Raw genomic sequence first — 20,874 nt, forward strand, 5'->3', positions numbered from 1 at the left:
AGATGTCTTTACTTCACATTCCCTTATGATTCTCCATAAGCAGTATAGTCAGTGCACAATCATATATAGTCAGCTTGCAGATTTCTTAGGTTTGAACCTTGGCTCCACGATTTACTGTCTGTGAGATCTTGGGCAAATAATTCAACTCAGTGCATCAGTTTCTCATCTGTATTACAGTACAACACTACGGCCAACATCAAAAGGCTATTTTGGGGAATTAATTGAGATAATGTGTTTAACAATTTAGCAGAGTGATTCTCAAAAATATGCATTGGAAAAATGTTAATGATTATTTTATACAAGTTTTGCAAAAAAAAATAAAAGCAGCAAAACTATGTCAATTTTTGAAGTAAAAAAAAAAAGCAAATGTGAAGAATTCATGCAGAATCTTTTAAATTATGTCCTTTCCTGCAAATTAATTGGAAGGTTTCTATTTAAAAATAATTTTGGGGCCTCCCTGGTGGCACAGTGGTTAAGAATCCACCTTCCACTGCAGGGGACATGGGTTCGAGCCCTGGTCCTGGAAGATTCCACATGCCGCAGAGCAACTAAAGCCTGTGTGCCACAGCTACTGAGCCTGCACTCTAGAGCCCATGAGCCACAACTACTGAAGCCCGCATGCCTAGAGCCAGTGCTCTGCAACAAGAGAAGCCACTGCAGTGAGAAGCCCGTGCACCACAACGAAGAGCAACCCCCGCTCGATTCAACTAGAGAAAAGCCCACACACAGCAACGAAGACCCAACACAGACAAAAATAAATAAATAAAATAAATAAATTTAAAAAAATAATAATTTTTAAAAACTATTTTTTAATTCACTATAAAACTTAAGGTATTCTACTTTGGGCATCTTTTCATGTAAAAGCATTTACTGTTTATGTGATTTTTTATAACACAGCCAAATTTAAATGCGCTTTCTGATTTTGTGCCAGAGGACAATGAACTTCACACTACTTTTAGTACAGCTCTCAAATTGATTGCTAAAATGAAAGGAAGTGGTGAAAACCCACTTACATTGTTTGGCAAATGCATGCTGTCTCTGTAGATGAAATAACTCATTTTACTGAACAATACTCCCCTTGCCAGGCCCCCACTTACTCTGTGGAGGTCAATCAAGGACTCTTCAAAGCGGCAGGTACCATTTTGAACACTATGACAGTTGTTTTGTTCCTTTTCATAACATGCCTATAAGTACACTTATGGGTTTAAATTATTATTTGTGATATGTTGAAATTAATATTTATGGACAAATAATTATGAATTTCTTTGGTCATTGTCATTGGCAATAACTTTGAAGTATTAATGCTAAAAACAGCATAACTTTTCATTTAAAACATAATCAAAAACCAACTGAGATACTATGAAAAGTTTTGAAAAAAGAAAATCATTTTTAAAAATAATAACTTGGTAGATTCATGTGTTAACCTTCTTAGAATTAAACTTATTATGTCCTTGACATTCCAAACATTCAGGGGCTCAAATCTGTAGACTGCTAACAAGCAAAAGTAGAGTTGAGTAAAAGGCTCATTTTGTTAAATATATGTACCATATGTCTTAGTTCAAATTGATGTTATATCAGGAGAGAAAATCTTAATAAATGTGAAGTGTTTAGCTACAAGTAAACGTATTAAGCCTCATAGACTTCCCAGTGACAGAGGTCTATCTGTTGAATTTCACCAGTGGTTTGTATAAAGATTTCCATACATTTCTCTACAATTAGCATTGATTTGATGCTTTACAATTTACAAAGTTATGTTAACATGCATTGTCATTTAACCTGAAAGGAAGAGAATGAAATAAGTAATTTGGCAAATTCTCCAGTTGATGTAGCTGAATTCTAAAGAGCTCTATGAAGTTTCCCAAGGCCAACACCTTGAAGGCATTACATATTGCCTTATTGAAGGCATTACAACAAACCAATCAGCTACTCTAATAAAATCAGCCCTCTCCACACCACTGCCAATATCATCTTTTAAAACATGTATCACATCATATCTCTGCTCCAACAGTTTCTATCTCACTCAGATTCAAATAGAAAATCCTTACCACTCCCTGTACATTTCACATAAACCAATTATCTGTCTCTATAATTGCTTGTACATTCCTTTAGCTCTGTTCTCTGCTCAGATCATGCTGGTCACTTTTCTGGCCCTCAAATAGAATAAGCATGCTGATGTTTTATAATCTTTGCACTTACTGTTTCCTCTACCTAGAACATTTTTCCCCAGATAGTCACATACTCACTTCTTCACTTTATTTTGGTCTCTTTTTAAATGTTACCACCATAGAGAGGACTTCTATGATCACCCTATATAAAATAACCTTGTAACTTTACTCCTACCCACCTTTGATTTTCTTCATAGTGTGTATCACTGATTGCTCATTATTATATAATTATATTCAGCAGTCTAGATTACTTTTGTATTACAGACTTCTGGTTCCTCAGGAAGGCAAATGCCCTTATTGGAAATGAATGTTTAGCTCATCTGTTGGTTCTTCTGTTCTCATTTATTTTACTAGAATAGTTTCAAAAATTTAAATGTCCAAAACGTGGTGACAGTGTTGACACAATTCATACAAGGGCCATTGTGACTTAAACACTGTATCACCACCATGCACCAAAAGCATCATACATTTATTGTTGATACATTAGAATTATTTCAAAGGCTGAGTATTTTTAGGCTTAGTTCTTATCTGATCATGAATCTCGTGAGTTGCCAATGGGGACATATTGACTGTTCTATCTCATGGACCATACATATTTGAACCTGCTATAGATGCCAACCTAATTCATACGTGGTGAACCAAATACTAAGATTAAGTCTTAGCTCAATTGCTACTGAAGCATCTTATGAGATATACTTCCACCTACAGTTATCCAGTTCGTACCCTAGCAAGGCCTTATTTCTCCTTATCCACACATTGGTTTGCATCTTTATTCTAAATGTTACAAGCTCTAGCCCTTGCAAGGTTTCATTTTAGTTACACACACACACACAGAGGGAGAATTCCAGACCTTCCATCTGACTGGCCATGGAATATTTGGCCTTAAGTTTTCCTGGTAACACTCCTTTATGTTCAAACTACTAATCACTTACTATCCATAGTTTAGAGGGAGGTACAATTAATTTTTCCAATATTATATCTATGGAAAACGTGAATAGTAACTTCTTATGTGAAAGAAATTTAAAACATTTTTTGCTCTGTCCCTACTTTTGATTCTGTGGAAGTTTCAAAGAAAAAAAAAGACTCCAACCACAGATTTGATTAAATTGTTTAAAAGAAATATATAATAGAGAAGATCACCCAATCTCTGCTTATAGCCATAACCTAAGTTATAAGCTCAATTACTCCAAATAAGTAGTTCTTCTAGGTACTTAATTAGGACTTAGTATCTAAACAACCAAATAATTTCCCCAAATTAATAAGAAAAGGAAGGCAGCTCTATACCTTTGGTGCTCTAGGGTGACACTATGCAAAAAAAATTCTTTATTTAATTATGCTAAAATGTCTTTGGAGCTAGGTGTAATAGAAGTGACATACATTTGAATGATAGAATGACACAATGTGAAAAGTTGTAAAATACATACAATATGCAAAAAACACATTCAACTCCTACTCTCCAATTCAAAATAATAATTAAACTACAAATCTTCTATCTCAAAGCATAATTACTTTCCCAGTATTTACAGGGACGTGTTACTTTTAGTAATATAATAGAGGCACACTTTGTATTTATTCTTCTTCTCTATGTCTCATAGGGGCAATGCAGCAGACACTGTCACTGCCCTTCCAAACTCCTTTAGAAAACCACCTATAAGTTCTCTGTGCTTTTCTCCTAATGGTTGGCACCTGCAATCGTATACATAGGTTTGTCCTTTACTCCTGGAACCCTTTCTCCCTCAACAAGAGAGAGCTGAGAGTGCCTGAGAGTTTATGCCCACTCAGGTATCAATGACTTACTGGCAAGTGAATCTGAAATCCTAACTCACTTTCTAGAAGTTGGAAGAGCTCTAAGATGTGTTTTATGCTACAGAGTTCCTATGAAATCAGGTTGGGGTTGGGAATTATTATTGATTCCTTACCCCTTTCTATCTATTGCTATAAATCTTGATATTCATGTGATGAAGGTGTTTTACATAAATATTTCAAAGGAGAGAATGATAAAGGAAATGGAATAAATGTAAACAGTTGATGAATTTTAGTAAAAGGGATATGAGCATTCACTGAGTTTTCTCTCTATGTTTGAGGTTATATTAACTTAAAAAGCAACAGAATTTTATACCATTAACTTTAAGATACCTGTAGTGGAAGTTCTGATAATATCAAATTTAGTTATTATTCATTTTCAAACGCTGGAATTCTGAACCTTTTGTGATGTATTGATTACACAGTTAAGTTTCAAATGACACTTTTTCATTTATCTTTTCAAAGGAAACCTATGTGCTCCAAATATACTGCAAATGTAAAATACTTCAATATATATTCACTTAATATCAAAATTAATGGATAACAATAAAGATTTGAAAACATCAAATAGCAGTTCCAATAGTGAGTACAGCCTTTCTCTCTATATATATATATAGAGAGAGAAATCACCCCTTTTAGTTAAACTTATTATTACTTTGGAAGTTTTAGCAACTTTTCTCATGGTATGAGATTTTGCTCTTTTTGTTTCAAAACTGACTATTTATTTAAAGAAAAGTGAATGTTTTTAGTAGTTCAAGACATAGGGATCAAAAGAAATCCCTTCAAAAAAGGTTGTGTGTACAGTTATGCAGTTACACAACTTAGAAGGAAAAAAGTAGGATAACTAGGATAACTGGATTTATACCACCATTAATCTGAACTGACATTGCCTTTGCTGGTAAAATAAAGGTCAATTTCTCTGAAATGAACCATGTTCTTCTATTCATTCTTTCTAAAATATGATTTTTTGCACATTTTTATTTTACTTGTTCAAAAACATATCTTATGTGATTATTAAAAAAACAAAAACGAATTGCTCTTTTCTATGTCTAGCCCCAGGACAATGATTAGATAAAATTCCTTCTTCAGGAATTAAAATTTATTTGAAATTAGTATATCAAAAATCACAATAACCAAGTGGTCTTAAGTAGGTTTCTATCTCAAAAACTTTGCCATATTTTATGTAATAATATACACGTGTGAACATTGCTTAAATCAAGACTGTGGGATACATTTTAAAAAGCAAAGTTAAATATATAGATGTTTAAAAATAATATAAGAATGGATAGCATTCAACTTATCACTATCTGAATACATTATTATATATGACCCAACCTTATAAATCAATGACTTGAAGCCATTGTTTGACCACCTCTCACTGGCATTCTTACAAACAAAGCCACTCCCCCTGCAACAAGTTAAGATGTTATTTCTGTATTCATTTGGCTCAGTAGTCTGAAAGGCACTCCTCTCTTTACTGCATCATAGTTCTTGATGTTTCCTGTTATGGACTGAACTGTGTAACTCAAAAATTCATATGCTGAAGTCCTAACCCCCAGTACCTCAAAATGTGACCTTACTTGGAAATAGGGTCATTGCAGATGTAATTAGTTAAGAGGAGGTCATACTATAGTAGAGAGGACCCCTAATCCAATATTATTGGTGTCTTCACAAAAAGGGGAAATTTGGACACAGACAACACATGGGGAGAATACCATGTAAAGACTGGATTTTTGCTGCTACAAGCCAAGCAATGACCAGAAGTTAAGAAAGATTTCTGAAATATATACTTCTTTCCTCATTCCCTGAGAGGGAGCATGACTGCTGACACCTTGATCTTGGAATTCTGGGCTCTAAGAATGTAAGAAAATAAAGTTCTCTTAGTTAAGCCACAGAGTTTGTGGTAGTCTGTTATGGCAGCCCTAGGAAACTAACACCAATGTTCATATCAACACTGACAAACCCTGTTCTACTGATCCATTTGGATGTACTCTCCTGTATGAATTTCAATTATTTCATTCCATAAAGTATTGATATTCACATACCACCCTCCTTTATCATATCGGTGGTATTGGTTGTTATTTCTCGTCTTTAATTTCTTATTTTGTTTATTTGGGTCCTCCCTCTTATCTTCTTGGTGAACCTGGCTAGAGCTTTGTCAATTTTGTTTATACTTTCAAAAAACCAGCTCTTGGTTTTATTGATCTTTTTTATTGTTTTTAAATCTCTGCATTATTTATTTCCTCTCTGATTTTTATTATTTCCTTCCTTCTGCTGACTCTGGGCTTTGTTTGGTTTTCTGTTTCAGATTTTTTTTTTTTTTTTGGTGGTAGGTTAGATTGTTTACTTGAGATTTTCCTTGTTTCTTGAGGAAGGCCTGTAACACTATGAACTTCCCTCTTAGACCTGCTTTTGCTGCATCCCATAGATTTTGGAAAGTTGTGTTCTCATTTTCATTTGTCTCAAGGTTTTTTCTGAATTCTTCTTTGATATCATCGATTCATTGGTTTGTTTTTTGATTTGTTTTATATTTGTGGAACGTGGGCCTCTCACCGCTGTGGCCTCTCCCGTTGCAGAGCACAGGCTCTGGAAACGCAGGCTCAGTGGCCATGGCTCATGGGCCCAGCTGCTCTGCGGTATGTGGGATCCTCCTGGACCAGGGCATGAACCCGCGTCCCCTGCATTGGTAGGCAGACTCTCAACCACTGCACCACCAGGGAAGCCTCATTGGTTTTATAGTAGCATGTTGTTTAGTCTCTACATGTTTGCTCTTTTCTCATTTTTCTTTCTGTAGTTGATTTTTAGTTTCATAACATTGTGGTTGGAAAAGATGCTTGATATAATTTCTATCCTCTTGATTGAGGCTTGTTTTATGGCATAGCATGTGGCCTATCCTGGAGAACTTTCCATGTATGCTTGAAAAGAATGTGTATTCTGCTTTTTGGGAATGTAGTGTCCTGTAGATATCAATTAAGTCCAACTGGTTTATGTATCATTTAGGACTTATGCTGCCTTCTTGCTTTTCTGTCTGGATGATCTGTCCATTGATGTAAGTGGGGTGTTATAGTCACCTACTACTACTGTAGTATTGTCAATTTCTCCCTTTATGCCTGTCAATATTTGTGTTATCTATTTAGGTGTTCATATATTGGGCACATATATGTTAATAGTGTAATATCCTCTTCTTGTATTGATCCCTTTATCATTATATAATGCCCTTCTTTGTCTTTCATCACAGCCTCTGCTTTAAAGTCTATTTTGTGTGATATGAATATTGCTACCCCTGCTTTCTTGTCATTTCCATTTTCATAAAATATATTTTTCCATCCCCTCACTTTCAGTCCATGTGTGTCTTTTGCCCTGAAGTGAGTCTCTTGTAGGCAGCGTATATGGGACTTATTTTTTTATCCAATCAGCCACTTTATTTTTTTTTTTTTTTTGGCCATGCTGTGTGGCTTGAGAGATCTTAGTTCCCAACCAGGGATTAAACCCAGGCCATAATAATGAAAGTGCCAAGTCCTAACCACTGGACCACCAGGGAACTCCCCACTCTATCTTTTGATTGAAGCATTTAGTCCATTTACATTTGAAGTAGTTTTTGCTTGTCTGAGAAATTATTTATTTCTCTTTCTATTCTATTCTTTCTGGGTAGAGTATCTTAGATTGCAGGTTTTTCCCTTTCAGGACTTTGAATATATCATGTCACTCCCTTCTGGCCGGCAAAGTTTCTGCAGAGAGATCAGCTAATAGACTTATGGGGTTTTCCTTGTAAATGACTCTTTGTTTTTCTCTTGCTGCCTTTAGAAATTTCTCTTTCTCTTTAACTTTTGCCATTTTAATTATGATATATCTTGGTGTGGTTCTGTTTACTGTCATTTTTTGGGGGGACACTCTGTGTTTCCTGTACCTGAATATCTGTTTTCTTCTTTAGGTTTGGGAAGTTTTCAGCCATAATTTCCTCAAATACATTTTTGATCATCTCTCTCTCTTTTCCTTCTGGAATACCTATTACATATATGTTGACATGTTTTATATTATATTGTTTTTATTTATTTATTTTTTCATTTGTTTTCTGTCTGCTATTCTGATTGGGTGATTTCCAATATTCTATCTTCCAGATAACTTATTCATGCCATTTAGTCAGTTATTCATGCTTCTACATTGCTTTTTCTCTCAGAAAATCAATTATCTCTTTTTGATTGGTTCATCTTTCTAGTTTCTAGTTCCTTGTTACAGTGATCTGCATTTATATTGATAATCTTTCTTAATTCAGTTAACATTTTTGTTACTACCTTTTTGAATATGGGGTCTGATAGGTTGGTGATGTCTGTTTCATTATTCTTATTATTTATTATTTCAGGGGATTTCTCTTTCTCTTTTAATTGAGAGTAGTTCCTCTGCCTTTTCATCTTGCTTCCTTTGTCTCTATGAATTTAGGAGAAACAGGTATCTATTGTGGTCTTGAAGGAGTGCTTTTATGTGGGAGTGTCCCTGTGTAGATTGTGTGTAACCAGTGTCTTTGGTAAGAGGGCTGGTTTTGATATGGATGCCAACTACATCCTTCCTCAGGGTGTGCTGGCTGCTATCACTTTGATAAGGCATGTGGTTGGTGTTGGAGTATCTAAAACCTGTGTAGGATGTGAGGTGGGACTTCCTCTCTGTTTCATGGCTGTCACCACCCTATCAGAGGTGGAGGGTGATCTACAGTTGTTGAAGTAGAAGTCCAGACGACTGGGCTTGATTAGGCCCCATTCCCCTTGGTTGCTGCCCTGCTGCAAATGAGGGTTGTAGAGGCCTGAGGTGCTGACTCTGTAGGCATCCGTGGCTGTGCCACTCAGACACAGCTCAAGGTTGTGTCTCTGCCCCTGCTGTGGTCATCCAAGATCTACTGTTAGACTGTGGCATGGAGTAGGCAGTGCCAGAATGTTGGCTAGGCTGTGGCTGGGGGACAGGGCATTGTGGCTGCAGGAACTGAGGAAGATGCACTGCAGCCAGAGATCTGGGCTGCTTCTATGGCAGTCTTCTTCCAGGGCCTGTCTGCTCCAGATCCATTGCCAACCTGTGGCATGGAGTAGGGGGGACTGGAGGGGTTACTTGGCTGGGAGATGGACCATGGCCATCATGTCATGGTGTTTCCCAAGGTGCATCCCAAGTAAGCAATGGTTGCCACGGCCTCATCTTGACCACCTCCCAGGCTGTCTCTGTGTAGCTAGATGGAGTATTTTCCCAGGGCCCAGATGGCCCAGGTCCTGCACATATCTGTGGTGTGGAATGAGCAGGGCCATGACCTAGGGTTGTGTGTTCACCCTGCTGGGATTGGGGAATACAGTGAGGTGTCATCTTGCCCTGTTTGTTGGCAAGATGGTACCTGCACACTCTTCAAGAGTAGTCTAGGCTTCTCTGTCCTCTATCTGTCCTAGCAGTTCTCCCAGCAGCCAAGGAGGCTTGTCTTCTCCCCATTGGACCCCAGGACTGGGATGCCCAGTCTGTGAATTGACAGGTTCACCTGCCAGGGAAAGGGTCTGGTCTTCCATGTAGACATTTTCTTCTTTTCAAATCCCTCCCAGTGGTGGAGGCCCTGACCCTATGCCTTTTTTCAATCCTATCAGGTTACATGGAAATCTTTCTTGCAGCTTTAATTGTATAGGAGTTCTTCTGCCAGTTAGTTTTCCATAAAAATTGTTCCAAAGTAGATGTATTTTTGATGGGTTTGTGTTTGTGGGGGGGGGAGGTTAGCTCCACATCCTCCTACTCCATCATCTTGATCCAATCTCCTATTTTTAAATTTTTGAGGAATCTCCATACTGTTTTGCATAGTGGCTGTACCAAATTACATTCCCACCAACAGTGCACAAGAGTTCCATTTTCTCCACATCCTCAATAACACTTACTTTTTTTTGCTTTTTTGATAACCATTTTGACAGGTGTGAGATAATGCCTCATTAATTTTTTTACTTGCATTTTGCTAAGTACTTATGTTGAGCATGTTTTCACGTATGCATTGGCCATTTGTATAACTTCTTTGGAAAAAATATCTCCTTTATTGTATTCTTTATTTCATTTTTGCTTTTGTTTTGTTTTTTGCTGTTGAGTTGCTTGAGTTCTTTTATATTTTGGATATTAACCCCTTATAGGATACATGATTTGCAAGTTTTGTCTCCTACTCTGTTGGTTGCCTTTTTACTTTGTTGATGGCTTCCTTTGTTGTATAGATGCTCTTTAGTTTGACATAGTCCCATTTGTTTATTTCTGCTTTTGTTGCTTTTAGTTTTAGATTCAAAAAATTGCCAAGACCTATGTTAAGGAGCCCACCACCTAAGTTTTCTTCTAGAAGTTTTATGGTTTCAGGTCTTTCATTCAAGTCTTTAATCTATTTTTAGTTACTTTTTGTGTATGATGTAGGAATGAAGTCCAGTTTCATTCTTTTGCTTGTGGCCCTCCAGTTTTCACAACACCATTTATTGAAGAGATGGTCTTTTCTCCATTGTACATTCTTGGCTCCTTTGTTGTAAATTAATTCACCATATATGCATGGGCTTATTTCTGGGCTCTCTATTCTGTTCCATTGAGCAATATGTTTCTTTTTATGCCAGTACCATACTGTTTTAATTACTGTAGTAGAGTTTGAAATTGAGGAATGTGATGCCTCCAGCTTTGTTGTTCTTTCTCAAGATTGCTTTGACTATTCAGAGTCTGTTGTGGTTTCATACAAATTTTAAGATTGTTCTATTTCTGTGAAAAATGCCATTGGAATTTTGATAAGGACTGCATTGAATTTGTAGATTGCTTTGGGTAGCAAAGACACTTTAACTATATTAATTCTTCCAAGCCATAAGCACAGTATATTTTCTCATTTACTTGTTTCAAGTTCTTTCCTTAATATTTTGTAGTTTTCAGTATACAGGTCTTTAACCTCCTTTGTTAAATTTACTAGGTATTTTATTCTTTCTGATGCAATTGTAAATGGGATTGTTTTTCTTTTTTTTTTCTTTTTTTTAAATTTTTTTTTTGCAGTACGCGGGCCTCTCACTGTTGTGGCCTCTCTCGTTGTGGAGCACAGGCTCCGGATGCGCAGGCTCAGTGGCCATGGCTCACGGGCCTAGCCGCTCCACGGCATGTGGGATCTTCCTGGACTGGGGCCCAAACCAGTGTCCCCTGTATCAGCAGGTGGACTCTCAACCACTGCGCCACCAGAGAAGCCCTGGGATTGTTTTTCTTAATTTCTTTTTTGATAGTTTATTAGTGTACAGAAATGCAACAGATTTTCATATATTGATGTTTTATCCTACAACATTACTGAACTTGTTTATTAGTTCTAACAGTTTTTGGTTGTCTATGTATAATGTCTTTTGCAAATAGTCGCAGTTTTACTTTTTACCTTCCAATTTGGATATATTTTATTTCTTTTTATTGGCTAATTACTCTCACTATGACTTTCAATACTGTGTTGAATAACAGTTTCAAGAGTGAGCATCCTTGTCTTGTTCATGATCTTAGAAGAAAAGCTTTTAGCTTTTCACTGTACAATTTATCATTATATTCCTCTTTAATTCTTTGAATATATTATCCACTAGTTCTTTAAACATATTTATAATAGTGTTTTTGAAGCTTTTTTATTTGAAAGTAGTACCCGCTCAGAATTAATTCTTATTACCTGAATTTTTTTTTTTTTTGGTATGAGTTATAATTTATTCTTTCTGTGTATCTCTATTTAATTTTGGTTGAATATTGGATATTTTAGGTAATGTATTCTAGCAAATGTAAATTATATTTTCTTGTTTGTTTGCTTGTTTGTTTTAGTAACATGTAATTAAATTGTTCAGTCTTTGTCCTTCACTGTGTGCTGCTATTGTATTGATATCTCTGCCCAATTCTTTTTTTTTTCCTTCTTATTTATTTATTTATTTTGCTTAAATTTACCTTTCAGCCTAGTTCCTTAGGATTTTTTTCTGGTGTAGATATAACGTAATGGCCAGCCAATGATTTTAGTAGAAGTTGTGGTCAAATACTCCAAGTGTGTAAGTCTTCCAGCTGCTGCTGATTGACCTGTACATGGGTTGGGGAATACATTTAAATTTGCAATCAGTTTTCAAGTTTCCTCCAGCTTTCACATTTTTGTTTCAGTGTATTTGCACAATTTCTTTGCCATCCAGGAATGTGTGGAGACCTAATTTCAGGACTTCCTTTAATGTTTCAATTCCAGAGTTTCCTTGATGATGGTTTACTACTTGCCCCAAAGCAAGACTGAAAACATAGGCTATCAAATCTATTATTTTATCCTACACATTTCTAATTTTTATTATGCAAAACCATACTTTTTTTCTCACCCCTTGTCCTAAATCAACATCATCCTCTCTGGAACTAAAGCTACTGCTTTTCATGGTTAGCACCAGGTTGGTAAAGCTACAGTTCTCACCAACTGAGTTACAGTGTGGCAATGTGGATAGTAGTAGCTCTAGATAAGAAGGCACAGATTACTGTATGTCTTAGAAATTCTAGCAAGTTTTCAAGAATAAATTCTTCTCCATTTGCTGTCTGCTATTGGTCAATTTCCAATGCCCTGAAATTGTTGTTTTTGAGAATTTTGTACAGTTTTTATTTGTGAAAGGGAATTGCCATTTTCATGTCCCCACTGCCACCAGAACTAGTATCTTATTCCGCACCATCCAAATACACTTTATACTGTACCAAAATGTTAAAATAATAATTGTTTATTCAGACTCCAAAATATTAATAAATCACATACATATGAATTTCTTTGAGTCTCCCACAGCACTTGAAATATATTAATTATAATTAAATTCCATATTAGAGTTGAATAAGTTAAAATTCAGGTTAAATTTAATGACTCTTACTGGTGATAATATAATGGTTAAATTTCAGAGCTATCACTTAAACATAGGTTATCTGTTTTCTCCTGCTGTTTATTCTTATTTGAAATTAAGTTAATCTACAGAATACTTAGGGTAGAGTCTGCATCTCACTTGAAATTTAATTTTCACTTATGTGACACTCAATGCATATGCATTTGTAGATATAGATATATTTTTATTTTATAAAGTAGTAAATTGATCTGAAAATTTAGTTCAAGAATCAAATAAAATTTTATGTTTTCTGACACTTTTGTAAATGTCCATTTATTGCATGTTTCTTATTAAACATTCCCTCAGTTTCAATAGGAAATTCAACTTGAATCTAACCCTCACTTCAATTCACTTTCTTAGGATCTAATTGATCCATTCTCCTCTAATATTTTGTCCTCTCTCTCTTTTTCTTTTACTGTCCTTTCTGACTCTGTGTGTGTGTGTGTGTGTGTGTTGTGCTGTCATATGCATGTGTTTGTCTCAAATGCTACTTTATTAAAGCAGTTTGATTGTTGTAATAACATTGTTTTAAAAGTATATTTTATTTTAGAGCTTGAGCTGTACACAATCACTTAACATATCTTAATACTGGATCTGTTAGCCCACACAAATACATATGTCTTCTAAAGTTATGATTAGGCCATTTGAAAAGACTCTGTATTTTTTAAAAAGTATTATAGGTTAATATTTCATTGATTGGAAGAGTTCCTAAGAGCGCTTTCATGATACAATTTGGATACTCTTTTATCTTTTTATCTTAGTAATCAAAACAAATTCAACCCTCCTCACCTGAAATCTAAAGAATAAAGTTAAATTACCTATGCTTTGGATGAGGGAAGAATGAAGATATTCAGAGCAATTAGAGTTGTCAGCACTTCAAAACAACTATTTGGAAAACAGAATAGACCTTGGGTGCTGGTTCATCTGGATGTCAATGGTATGGTGGTTTGAAAGGGGAATTAATGTGTGTTTTGAAGCTAATTAAGGCACAGTTGTTAAATGTCACATCTGTTGTTAATAAAGCATATGTTTTTAAGATTTAATCTTGCACAGATCTGGCATCTTTCACCAATATCTGTTTATATTTGTATCTGGGGTGATTTGATCCTTTTGTGGCTTATTAGAATTTGATACTCATGGCTAGATGAGAAGAAAGAAACTTTAAAATATTTTAAGGGAGACATTTTAAAAATAGGTTATATATGATGACTCAAAAACTACTTATTAATATTTGTGTCTTAAAATTATAGTGTTAAAAATATTCTAAGAATTAGAAAATATTTAGATCATTAGATAAGTAGATATTCTGGGGCAAAGAATTTGAGATCATTTTACTTACAAAATTTAGTTTTGATTTTTGATAAATATTTTTTATCTCTATGTATCTATTTAACATGGATTTGACTTTATGTAGTCTTGGCTTTCAAGTGAATGAGAATTAACAATATGAATCATACACAATATTAAATGCATACAAGTTCAGTTGGAATATATAAATGTTATAGAAGTTTTCCTGAAAATTTTAAGTGAAGACCCACTTTTTAGGGCAACAAAATTTTGTTTATGTCCTATTAATATTATCCTTCATTGTTAGAAGATAATTCGCCTTGTTTTAATATCTGCAATCTAGAAAGGTAAAACAAGAAGAAAACTAAAATCCTCTACTTGACCTCTTTTCACATCTAATTTGAGAGCATTGTTTCTGTGGAGATAACTGTCTCCATGGTTACTGGTTACACAGAATTTTTAAATGTTTTAACAATTTAGGGGGTCCCATGGGGTTGTTGCTTTGCATTTCAGCAAATAAGGGCATTCGTCCTTTGAGACTGCACCTCTGAAATAATAAGTGTGAATTAGATGTGTGGACGTGCACTGTAATGCCACTTCTTAATGTGCATATCTGGGCGATTATCCTGTGATAGACTCTGTCCCTAAAATTGTAATTTGTCAAAGTAAATGCCTACTAATAGGTAGAACTGGATTCAAGTGTCTGGACTGATCAATATCACCGTGCTGTCCAGATAAAATAGAGACAACTCTCCAGTTGGGGGGATTGGTCTTGTTATCTTTGAATATGGCAAGAAATGTCATAATCACGGGAAAAGCAGAAGTGTCACTGAAGAAAATCAGAGAGTACTTTATAAAGGATAAACATTTATACAAATAGTCTAAAGCCTGCCTTCAATGAATACAACTCTAGGTTTCTTTATTTTGGAAGACAACAGCTGGAGAGGGAGGAGGTGGTAAAGCATTCACTATCACGCATTTTAACATCTTGATCATCTCATTCACCATATTTTTTTCCTAAAATAATCCATTCCTGAAGAAGCCAATTCTATATGCATAAATTTATATGCTGTATAAAGGTCATACTACATGTTTGATGTTAGAATTGTGGATTTTTTTCCCAACTGTTAAAATGTTTCATCAAGTCTAAAGATTTTAGTTGTTTAAACCATATAAGTGATTAGCCCATATAAAAATCTGTCTTTCATTCCCCTTCAGTATAGTTGAATTGTGAAATTTTGAGCATTTGATGTTAATAATAATAAGCCAGAAATTATTCAATTTTAGTATACTCTTTTTCAGTTACACATATTTTAACCAATTTATTTGGGACTAACTGGCTATATCTGTATTACAATGATAGACCACAGTAACAAACTGAAAGAAATAGAGCATGGAAGTAATCCTCTGGAATGTTGGTATTTTATGTGAGAAGATTTATTCTATGCTCTGTTGCACCCATCCTCAGAGTCAGTCATGTTAATTCAAGAGCTTTGTGTCACATAATTTAAAAAAAACATATTTTCCCTATTAAAATTTAGCATTTAGTTACTTTAATCCCAAAGATGGGTCCTGGCTTCTTTTTTCTGCCCTTCTAAAAATTACAGAGTCATATTTTAATATAAATTTGTTTTACATGGAAATATTGGCAAAGTTTAGTAAAATGATTTTTACTATTTTTAATGTTTTAAATACAGAAAAATATAAAAGGATAAAAGCAAATCAACAAAATCCCATAACTCACTGAAAGCTACTGTTACAATTTGGTATGTATGCTCTTTTCTACTTTGTTTTGTAATATGAAAATCATTATTTGACTTATGATATGTTCTTATGAAAAAATTAAGTAGTCATTAGAAATGATGTCCATAAAATTACTCATTAAATAAAAAATTACCTTCAAACAAATTATGTTAAAAATACAAAACTATACAGAATTAGAAAAAAGCATGTATATGCATATAATTCTTGCATAATTTAAAAGTACTTCCACAATCATTTTTATATTTTCTTTATCATGTACTTAGAACACATTGCTTATTTTTGTTCCCATTAAGTTTCAGTATAACTAATTTAGGCTAGGAGACTTTATAGAGGGAAAAAAAAAGCCCGTGTAAAATATCAAATTTACCATGCAAATATATCTGACCCAATAAAAATGTAAAATGATATTGCATTTATCTGAAAGTACAGAAAATAAACAGAAAATATTTCAAGAATAAAGACCATGTTATACAAATGATTTCTTATGTTCCTCAATCTACAGTATTACAACATTAATCTAGAGAAGATAAATAAGTTTATAAAAAATTTCAAAATGTTTGTGTTCATACTTTTAATCTAATTTTTAAAAATTAATTTCTTAAAAATTTGGAAAGCCATCAGAGATATTTGTGCAGAAATGCCCATCTCAAATACATTTAAATAACAAAAACAGCAAACATCTCAAATACCCACTTATCTGTCTATGATATTTTGGTGCATCATTCGATTTCTCTCTAAGATGACATGAAACCCACTGCTGGGAGATTCTAAAAAATGCATTTGCCAACTAGGATATACTATATAAATATTAGTTGTAGTTATTGCTATAGTTTTACTGCACTCAGGCAGATGTAATCTCTGGATCAAAATGAAAGTACTTAAACACACTGAATGCAGACAGTATATTTTTCCAGATGATTTATAATTGTTTTGCAAGGACTGTTGTCCTGTTCTCATATGATCAATTCTTCTATCTTTGTCACATTTTCTATTGTCCATTCTTTTTTTCAGTCCTCTCTTCTATGCCTTTCTTTTTGTTTATTTTCAATTCTTTCCCGTCCTTTCCCTTCCTTTTTCTGTCATTTATAACCAACCATCCAGGGATATATGTGACAATTAAATTTTATATTAAATTTATAGTGGAAATCTAAGCGACTAACTAAGTTTTGCTTTTTTCTATCCTCTCTCGCCTCCCCATAAATTCTATTGGTATGTGTACAGAGTAAATATACCTTCTTCATAAGTCAGTACACACAATATATTAAACACATTTTTGTTTACATATTGCATGTGTGTATAAAATTTCATAATAACAATATTTTGCAGTTACAGTTATGGCTTTGGTTCTGCTACTAACTAGATTTCAACTTTGGATGAAGTCTATCACATAGGTGAGACTAATTTACTTATTTTTAATATAATAAGTTTGGAATAAATATTCTCTAAAGCATGATAATATTTTATACAGCTGTTCTCTATGATTTTGGTAGAAGACTTCTGTAAAATTGAGTTAATTTTGTAAATTGATAAGTCAGGTATTGGTAAATAAAATTAGATAAAAATATAGAATGCAATCCAGAGTTTAGATACAAGGCTTATTCTCTGTATACATTGTTATACCACTTGCTAATATGTATATTCAAATAGGTAATTTTCATATGTTAACAATAATGTCCATTTCTTCCTCTTCCTAATATTTCACACAAGTCTTTTCTCTATCAACATATCTATTATGTATTAGATAAGATGGTGTATGCTAGACATATGATGATAAAAAGTCATGATATATTTGTTCACTCATTCAGTAAATATTCGAGAGTTTGATATGGTCCAGGCACTTTGTGAAGCCCTGGGAATAGAACAAACAAGACAGACAGGTCTCCCCAGTCATAGAGAGCACTCTCTAATATACATAAATGAAAGAAAATAAATAAATAGCAAATTACAGTGTGTTTTAAAATAGCCTAAAGAAGACGTTATAAAAAAGAATAAGAGGGAAGACTTTCTAGAAATCACTTTTTGGGCAATTCCTTTATTAAGGAGCTCCCTGCTAATGATGGACATAAATCAGTAAAGATATAACTCCAATACCATATGATAACTGTCTTGGGTGAGGAACATGCACCATTCATTATGAGCACCCAGTATAAACGTGTACTCTGGGCAGAGGTAGAGACTGAAGCAAGGAAGGCTTCCTGGATGAAATAAGACATGAGCTAAATTCTGAGGTATAAGTCCATGTTTACAGGATAAGAAAAATGAAGGGAAGGGTGGTATAAGGAGATCAAAAAAAGAAAGTATCAAGTGTATAGAAACAGAGCTGTAATAAAAGACTGGTCTTATTAGAAATCGTAATTATTCATATTTTGGCAAGTTTGTTTTAAGTTACTCATATTAATTGTCTTCTCTATTTCTACCATGAGAGACATAGCACCGCCTTTATTTTATGTAATTACAACATAAAGCCTCGTTGTACTGTTTAAAACAACCTTAAATAGCAGAAACACATCAGCCTTCTTATTTTATTTGTTAGCAGTGTGACATTTGAATCATTTCTATCTCAGGTTAATGGTGATAATTCTGTTTCTAGGCCAATATCAGTTTGTTTGATTCAGTCAAAAGGAGTCGGGTAAGCAGCTTTTGTTCTTGTTTTTCTTCTCTGATATTCTCTTAATCCCAACCACTTATAATTTGTGGCACAGACTTAGATAGCTACTCACAGAGGCTTTATCTATAAATTCTCTTTTGAACTGATCCTATCATTAATCACAGGTAGGATATGTGCTTTTTGGTTCTTTTAAACCTCACAACTGAGAACTTAAGCATCAGATAAACAGAAGAGGAACTAATTTTTATTTTTCTTCATTTATTTGCAAAAAAATTGTCTCTTTATAAACTATTCCTAAAAATGAAAGCTCCAAAGAAAGGTAAATATCCTTATAGGAAGATAATAGAATTTTTATATATATCATCCAAAGTTCCTAGGAGGCCTTCTCTATGCCATCTATGAGTGACACCAGTACTGTCATCCTAGGGATCTGAAGGGCAGAGATGAAATAACCTCATTTTAAATAAAAGGGACATTTCTAAAATACAACAAATATACTAACGCTTGACCTAGAGTTCCCAAAATATATCAAGCCATACTTCCTTCTTACTCTTTCTATGTTTCTTTTTACATCCACATCAAAAATATATACACTTGTGAAATTTAGGTATGTATGTGTAATTATTATAGTATATAACTAAAAATATTTCATCAAGCATTTAAAATCTACTTTATTAAGACACAATTTATATACAACTTTAATTTTTATTCCCCAGTTTGAATTGTCCAGTTTAAATATAAAATTTAATTGTGCATTTTGATGACTTTTGAGAAGTATACACACCTATATTTCTACCACCACAACCAAGATACAGAATATTTTGGGGTGATGGAAATGTTCTAACAGTAATTTTTGAAGATTTTATAATCTAAAGCCAAATAGATCTCTGCTAAAGGAGTCATGATCTTAATATTTAATGTAATATGTAACTAATTAATATGTAAGGGATATGTAATGATAATATTATGTAAGATATCTGAGGGCAAAGTTTTTGTCAGATTTGTTTAATGCCATCTCTGCCAGTAACATATGCTAGGTGATCAATACATTTATGTTGAATAGATAAACTAGGAATGAATTAGTTACCTGGATAACTGTGTTTACTCATTACTGCTATTCATAGTCTTTCAAATTTCTCACTACCTTCAATTATAATAATTAAAAACTTCAATTTTTTAAAATATCTCCTACTTGAATTTTCATTTGATTGTGTTATAAGAAATATATTTTGCAATAAGGAATAAAAAATATCAACATTAACAAAGCATTGTGCTAAATTTAATATGGCTTATAAATATATATAATTTAACCATTTTATTCTAACTAAATGTTGTCCCTTTAATCTTAGTGTCATTTTGTTTTTATAATATTATTTTTATCTAACTAATCAAAGAAATGTCATTCGATAAACTACCTAACTCTAATTATACATTTGTTCAGTTTTATAATGTTAATGAATATACCAGTTTTTATGGCTGTAGAGCTATTAGCATAAGTGATGTCATTTGGGCCCATTCAGTTCCTCCTGTCCTTCCACTAACCCTACCTAGGGCTGTACTGTGTAGTAAATCTCTTCTCAGTCATCCAGGGCTTTTAGCTAATAGATATTTTTTAATGATCTTTAGGTCTATCTAGCCTCTATGTTCTGTTAGTCTCCAAACGATGAAGACGTTGGCTGATGTATTCCCAGTACTCACGAGACTAGTTACCCATTCATAAATCTTGACTTAGCAAGGCACTTCCTGTTTTCAAGCACATAACTCATACCCTAGGTTAACTATAAAATTGTCCCAGTGGCCCCTCAGTGCAGAACGCAGCTGTGAATGCATCTGGATTGTAAACTACCCAATCTTACCCTGTAAGTAAGTTACCCTGTAATAAACTGACCCATTGATTACATGGAGCTGCCTGCCGCGTTCTTTGGTCTCAAGATACCTTCTCAGTTCTGTGGGCACTTTTTGTTCCCGCCATCCACCAACAACAATTAATACAAACATATCATTTTGAAACGTTGAAAACAATAGGTCTTTGAAAAACAGTGACCCAACTTGAAATCCCTGACCAGACGATTTTTTCCCAGATACTAAAGATTGTTATATTGTAAGCAAACTTCATCATCTAGACATAAGCATTTGTCTTTGATGATGGTAACATATTAAAAAGCAACAATTCAAACTGTTCAAAATCCTACAGAAAAGTTCTTTTCGTTCCTGGACAGTTGCAGTTCTCCATGACAACAGTAATTTTCAGTGCTTGGAAAATTTATTTGACATACTCGGGTCAGGAGCTGTTATTACCAGTAACAGCAGGTGCTTCTAATTTCATAACAGCAGAAAACATCTCACCGATTATGATTGTTATACAATTCTAGACAATAGATAT

This window comes from Hyperoodon ampullatus (assembly GCF_949752795.1).
Source record: "Hyperoodon ampullatus genome assembly, chromosome: 5".
Classification (NCBI taxonomy): domain Eukaryota; kingdom Metazoa; phylum Chordata; class Mammalia; order Artiodactyla; family Ziphiidae; genus Hyperoodon; species Hyperoodon ampullatus.